General features: G+C 55.6%; 1 pseudogene; it reads left to right on the top strand.

Moving 5' to 3' along the window:
- Nucleotides 1–56: 56 nt before the first annotated feature.
- Nucleotides 57–5,436, top strand: LOC128626426 (pantothenate kinase 3-like; annotated as a pseudogene).
- Nucleotides 5,437–7,292: the final 1,856 nt, after the last annotated feature.

Raw genomic sequence — 7,292 nt, 5'->3', positions numbered from 1 at the left:
GGCAGTTCTGCCCACTACACAGGGACGGACAGGACGGAACTCTGTACGGCAGGGACATGTACCTGACACAGGTACGTGGTCCCGAAGGGGAGCCCTGGCTTTCAATGCTCTCCACAACACTATGGCTTAAAACCATTGCCCTTAAATGACACCTTCCCTGTACTGTACTGCCCCACCTCTGAAAGATGAGACGCTATGTCCTGAAGACTTCGCTCCAGTCCCTGGGTCCAGCTGTACCTGAAGCCAGCCCCAGCCCTCAGCTTTCCAATTCCAAGAGCCAAGTTTGTTGGTTGTTGTTGTTAATAAGAGCCCTAAGGCCCCATCTCTCTCTATTCCTGTCCCCTCTCTTTTTCTTCCCCGAGGGGTGTAACTTACACTATCCGAACCCCAGCCTGGGGAAGGTCCCAGGCCCAGAGGTGTGCAGTGCTGTGTGAGCACAAGAGCAGGAACATGAGTGGAAGTGCCCACACAGGTGGAGCCTGGGGAAGCCCCGCTCCCCACGCCCACACAGCCACACCGCTGCACGGAGGGGGGCAGGTGCCTCTGCCTACTCACGTATTTGCAGTAAACAAGCCACGTGCTAGGACCACGGGGAGCGTGGTCTTCCATGAAGACGAGCTGGATCCAACCTGCTTGCCCTTTGCCCTGCCTTCTCATGTCGGTGCAACAGGCTGGGCACAGTTCAGAGTTGGAATAGGCTGGGCTGCCCGGACAGCTCCGTCAGAACCCAGGCGGGGACCCCGACCTCTCTCAGGGCAAAGGGGAACAGGGCAAGGGGGCCCCGCTCTAGGCCTGGGCCAATGAGCTCTCCTACCCTCTTACTTAATCTGCCTTCCTCCTTTAAGATGCCCTCCTCTTCACTGTCGCCTGCTCCCAAACGTCCCTACCCCTTCCAGGAAGCCCAGCCTGAGTGCCCTCACCCTTCCCACGGCCCTCCTCTGCAGCCCCCATTCCCCCTGACATCAGAGTCACCCAGTTTCTCAGACCAGGCGTTTTCACCTTTCACCCCACCCCCTTTCCAGTCTTCCCTCCTCCTGGCGTCTGTTTTCCTGGGCTTGCAGAGGACGGAAGCAGTGCGGCCCCACAGGGAGTGAAGGCGCTTCTGGTCCAGGCGTCAACTCCGGTCCCGCACACGGAATAACCCCATGCAGTCTGCCCTCTCGTTCCGTTTTTCTCTGTCACTGACACCTGAGCCCCTCATGCAAAGTCAAGGGTGTAGTGTCTTGGTTCTCAAACAAAACATCAAAACTTACTGGACAGGACTGACACTATCTCTTTAATGATTAAACGCGCACCTGCAGGATGAAACTCTCAATGACGCACCGATGCTTCCTGGGAACAGGGCGCAGAGTCGCCGGCAGGGGCTCGCGGTTCCGAAAAAGCAGAAGATGACGGATGGAGGGGGTGGGTGCTCCCTGTTCTGAAAACCTTTTTGTCTGCCCTTCTGACGGCCAAAACATTACCCGTGCTTTGTGAAACATCGAAATGTTCTAGAAATACACAAAACACAGAAAGTCGAAAGTCTCTGTAATCCGAACTTTCTGCTGATGACCGCCACGGAGTTTGTGGTATTTTTTTTGTCCAGACGTTTTTCGTTATTGTTGTTTTCTTTCCTTAGGCGAATACTGTGTAATGCTATTCATTTCGCAAAAGGGGCTCGGACTCCACCAGCTTTTCCTCAACTGGATTTCTTGGCCAGGGGTCCGTACCTTGCCACCCTCACTCTTTGGAGGGGCAGAGGGAGACGAAAACCGTGTGTGTGTGTGTGTGTGTGTGTCTGTGTGTTTATATTCGCTTGCCTTCCAATCACAACAAAAGAGCACTTAGAGGGATTTATAACGAAGAGGCTGCTCCGCCGCCCCAAAGGTATTCCATTCCTCAGAGGCTACTGGTGTCTGCTTTTTGTTCTACTGTTCTGGGGCCACCCTCTCTTTCAGGGGAGTTCTGGGCCAGAGGGTGAGAAACGACCCCTCCTCCTTGCCCGACTTTGATAGAGCAGAGAGCATGTTGTCACAAGTGGTGAGGGAAATGCCACCGTCAGGCGGAAATGCTCAGTGACCCGTCCTCTCGCGGTCTCGTCCGCGCTCATCGCCTGGTTCCTCGCAGGCCAGGTCTCTGGCATTACACTGATTTGTGTAACCAGTCCAATCACTGGCCAGAAAGAGAGTCTCCTCCCTGGTCAAGTTCTATGAACAGGACCTTGTCATCCTTTCCGAAAGGTCCAACGCCACTGCCTGCACTGCCTGGCAAGACTGTCCCAGAGCTTTACCTGGTACGGTCCGCCCCGTGAGCCTCTCTGTTCACCGAGAGCAGATGGGCACGCAGGGCCACTGTCCAAAACAAAACAGAAGAGCGGGTCTGGGGCTCACCTCTCCCAGCCAAGGAAAAAGGGCCAGTCACATGCGGAGCCCTGGTCCGGCAGCCAGGAGGGCCCACGGCCACCAGGCAGGGGCAGTTCCCCCACGCGGGTAGAAGATCACCGCTTCCAGGTGTTTAACTGGTCACTACTTTGTGAAGAATGTTTCCCTTGTCATTTCACCTCCTATCCTTCTTGCCTCATCATCGAGTATTAGCTTTTCATATAACGAGAGGTTGAGGTTTCCGTCGGGTCCAGGTTAAGATGTTCTACAAACCAAAGTTGTTCTTAATTCACGTCATCCCACCGGATTCAAAGGTGGGTTCGTTCGTGGCCCTCAGACCAGAAGCTCTGCCCTCCGTCTGAGGTGCACGGCTCGCCTGCGGCCACGGGCAAGGGCTACAGGACTATTAATTTGGTACCCATGGCCTCATCAGCCCAGAACCTGACCTTGAGTCCCAGCCGATAAACTGGTTATTTACCCAGGCAAAAATCATTCTTTAATTGCTCCGTCTTCTCTTCCTGATAGAGAAGCGGCTCCCTGGGGTGGCGCCTGCTGTGTCCATGTGGGAGGTGCTGCCACGGGGGGGGGAACAGATTGAACACACTTGTTAAGGAAGAACAAAGAGGGACACCGCTGCGTGTCACATCTTGACGTGCAAACCGTTGGGGTGTATGCTGTGTCCCTCCGCACAGGCGAAGTTCCACTGACTTTGCCACGCTGGCGACTAGAAGGCCCAGGCTGGTCTCTGAATCCCTTCCGACTGGTGCCGACTGCTCTTCCCGTGCGGACCTGCCCACGCACACCGTGACTCATGCCGAAACCCTCCCTTCCACACCACTGTGTGTGTGGAAGTGCGCTTCATTTTTCCGAAGGTCGTATCCAATAATTCCCTTCAGTTCTGTGACATTGGCGGTTTGTGGAGAACCCAGAGCCATGCAGGAGGTCGCTGCAGGCCAGCTTGTGGGTTGGGAGGCGGTGCTGTTCCACACAGGATGAGAGCTGGGAAGAGGGATTTCAGGTGTGGGGGTCTCTCTGCCCCTGAACTCTCTCCAGCCACTTCAACCTGAGTGAGAGGAAAAACACCTGTGTCTCCCCACTTGAAGAAGGGCAGTGTGTGAGTGAGCCCTGATATGGGCCCTGCAGTTCTGGGACACAGTGACAGCCACGGCACCGCTGAGAGCTTGGTATCTGCCTGGCTGTGCTGAGAGCTTTACCCTCAGTATCCTGGATGACCCTCGTAAGACCCTCATGAGGTAGGCGCTGCTCACCGCTTCCCCCCACCCGCCCTCCACAGAGGTGGGGGAGGGCGGCATCATAAATGGAGCACCGTGGAGAAGTCGAACAGGCCGAGGTAGGGGCACGGGCCGCTGTGCTCAGGGCCGTATTCGAGAGATCTGAGCTGACACTTGAGCTGTCCACTGTCCACCCCATGGGTCCACTTCACCTGCGGCTCAGTGAGCAGGACAGATTTCGGGCCCACACTGAGACGTGATGGCTGTGAACTGTGTTCTCTGGCCAGACTCCCCGGCATCGTGGACACTAAGCCTCTGCCTGATTCAGGGCAGTGGGAGAGGGAAGTCTGCGTCTGTCCACAGCCTGTTCCAGTGAGAACTCTCACGGGCGGGAGGGGTGGCGTGTGGGACTGAAGAGGTTTAGTGTGAAGCCAGGCCGTTTCATTGGATTGGAAATGTCAGCTGGGGCTGCAGCAGCGGCTGGGGGACCCAGGCCTTGTGTGCAGAATCGCTGTGGGGGTGGGGTCGGCACCAGAGCAGCAAAGCCAATGGCCTGCCCCAGCTCACTTGGTCCTGGCCACCCCTCGGGGGCAGGGCACCCCCTCGGCCGACCTCGCCTCAGGTGCCACTGCCCTGCCCTGGCCAGGCCCAGCCACCTCCAGAGCCGCCACCATGCTCTGTACACTGAACCCCTTGGGTTGTGGGCCCCCTGGGTCCGAGGGTCCAGGATGCCAAGAAATCGTCTTTCCCGCGGTTTGGCACGGACCATGGGGGAACTCCGGTAAAGCCCTCCTATCTGGAACCTGCTGCTCTCCCCGCAGAGGAGGGACAGGGAGTGGAGAGCTGGGAAAGTGTCCCGAGACGTCTGACTTCTCCCGTGGTGTGCGGGTCCACTGGTGCGTGGGAGGGACACTTTGCCCTGAGGATTTAACACTTTCTGGCTGGAGAGGGAAGCTGCACTTTGGTCAGATTCCCACACCAGGACCTGCCCGCTTTTATCCAAATGGGATAAAAAAAAAAACCCACAAAACTTCTCAACAATACACATGGTGTTATGTGCTGCAGGAAGTGATGCTTAGAAATTTGAAAAAAAAAAATTGGCGCACAACTGGAAACCTCCATGTGCACAGTTAGATGACCTTGACTGTCCTGCGAAGGGCGTGCTACGCACAGATTCTGTTCGTGTGTGTCAGTGGACAAGCAGAGAGATGTTGTTTCGAGGAGGCCTCAAAACCGGAGCGACCCCAAAAGGCGCCCTTTGCCCAGGACGACGACCCCAACCCGCTGCTTGTCATGAACCCTGGCTTGGAAGTCAGCGTTTCAGCCGTCCATTCCAGAGACGACCATAAACACGTAGCTGGGACCAGCCTTGAAGGGGACACCTTTCTGGGCTCATGCGGTTCATTGACGGGCCAGGAAGGTTTTGAAGGGGCTCTCGGGAAGGCATCCACGGGTGACTGCACCCCAGCTGACAAGCTGGGGTGTGCCATTCAGGAGGAGAGTAGGAGAGACTCGGTCTGCCAGGCTGGGCTGTGGCCTCGAGTCCTGGCGGTGGATGCAGCAGAAGCATAAGCGAGAGCCGGCCAGTCACGAAGACCTGGCGGGAGCTCCTGTAGCTGCCGTCACCGGAACGTGGGTCCTGTGGCAGAAATGCGTGCTGTTCCTGAGCAAACGGACAGAGCGCTTTTGTGGGGCGTTTTCTAAGAGTCCATCCTCTCTCGACGAAACTGTTGGCATGTGCGCCGGACCACTGGTCAAAAGGTCAGCCGAAAGCCTTGTTTCTCCGGCGTGAGGGATACTTTGGAGCGGTTGGTGCACTTCTTGGGCTGCCAAATTTCAGCTGAAGCATCAGGTTTCTCTCTGCTGATAAATGTCATCCAAAAGGCGCTGAAACACGGAGGCAGTGTGGCTGCGTCATTTGCCACTGGAAACCAGTGGACGCAAGGGCAGCACTATTTCTGCTGGTTTTTAAGTGTCAAAATGGCACACTGCTAAGTGTTGCCGTGTTAACAGGTGAAGTACTTCTAATTGGAAGCCTTCCCCTTCTGTATATCGCCAATGTGAGACCCTTCAATGTCATACAGCCTCTGGTTATTGAGCTTTCTCACAAAGAAAGAAAGAAAGAGAGAAAGAAAAGGAAGAAAAAAAAAGAAAGAAAGAAAGAAAGAAAAAGGGGGGGGGGAGGAAGGAAGGAGAAGAAGAGAAAGAAGAGGAAGAAAAGAAGAAAAGAAGAGAAAAGAAGAGAAGAGAAGAGAAAAGAAAAGAAAAGAAAAGAAAAGAAAAGAAAAGAAAAGAAAAGAAAAGAAAAGAAAAGAAAAGAAAAAAGAATAGAATTGCCAGGCAGTCTAGTCCACAAACACATGGCCTGGCCTGGGCCTGGACGCACTACTGCAATTGTTGAAAACCAGCAGCCGGAGGAGCTGACCAGACTGTGACCTCAGCCCAGGAATCCATTCAGTCCTGTCCTGTTGGGACTCCACCATCCGGGCGTGTGCTGCCAGGGTCACCCTGGTGTGTGGACTGCCCCCTGAGGCTCAGCGTCTGGTAGCTGCTGCCTCTTGAAGCCCTTTGGAAATAATAGGAAAGCGCCATCTCTGAACCATGTCAGCTCTGAGGCCGGAGGACAGTGCCTGACGGGTTCCGGGACCTTTGGGTGTCAGCAGGCGCCCCCGACGCAGACCTGGCTCCAGCCGTCCAGCCCAGCTGGCTGAGTTCCCTCGCTCTTAGCAACTTAACAATGGGGCTCGAGTTTGCCTGGTTGAATGGGTTACAATCTAATCTCCGACAGGCATTTCCTGAAGTCAGAGGAGTAGGGTCTCTCTGGAGGCCGGTTCGAAGTAAAACCCACATGAGTGGGCAGCAGCGGAAATTTAGAGGAAGCTCAGCACGGGGCGGTCTCAGGGAGGCCAGGGCTGGCGAAGCCGGAGACCAGCCCCGTTCCCCACCCGCCACCCCGGCAGCTACAAACACGCTGTTCTTGTCCCTCACTTCTGGTAGCGACCTCTGCAACTAAACAGAGGAATGAAAGACAGATGGACAGATGAACGGGTGGGTGGATGGATGATTGAATGGAAGGATGGACCAACAGACAGAAGACACGGAAATATAAGTATAGATGATAGTATTTTTTATTTCCAACTCTAGACATTATTTGTGGACGCTACTGCGTCTGATGTGTGACGACACTGTCATTATTTCAGTTCTTCTACTCGTGATGCTGCCTGCGGGATCCATCGCTGCTCTTGCTTGAGTTGATGGGACGGAGCAGAGAGGAGCCTGGGTTCCGACAACATCCCAGAGCGGCCGCGCCCACCCTAGATGGCTCCCACCCAGCTCTCCTAGTGCCTACGGACCTCTTCCCGAGGACCAAGGGACTTTCTCTTGGTCTAGACCACTGCCATTCCGGGGCTGTTCTGCGATTTCCCGCTGCAGCAGATGCTAGCGGATGCATGGCAGTTCTCAGGACTCAGGGCAGAAGTCCTCCCTGAACCTCCTACTGCGGTGCCACAGTGCTCTCGCTCACCGCACACACCGCACACAAGCTGGCCTTCTCCCCCTCCCCCGTGACCTGGCTCAGAACCTCGCTCGGACTGTGAGCCCTGCCTGGTACTCTCTTCCCCTTCCTCTGACCAGCAGCTTTCAGGTCCTCAGCTCAAAAGTCACACCTCAGATTGGCTCCTAAAACCCCGCCGCCCCAGCC

This window comes from Artibeus jamaicensis, unplaced genomic scaffold, assembly GCF_021234435.1.
Source record: "Artibeus jamaicensis isolate MK-2021 breed Jamaican fruit bat unplaced genomic scaffold, CSHL_Jam_final scaffold_612, whole genome shotgun sequence".
Taxonomy (NCBI): domain Eukaryota; kingdom Metazoa; phylum Chordata; class Mammalia; order Chiroptera; family Phyllostomidae; genus Artibeus; species Artibeus jamaicensis.
The sequence above is the reverse complement of the archived record's forward strand: the minus strand, read 5'-3'. Positions and strand labels throughout refer to the sequence as shown.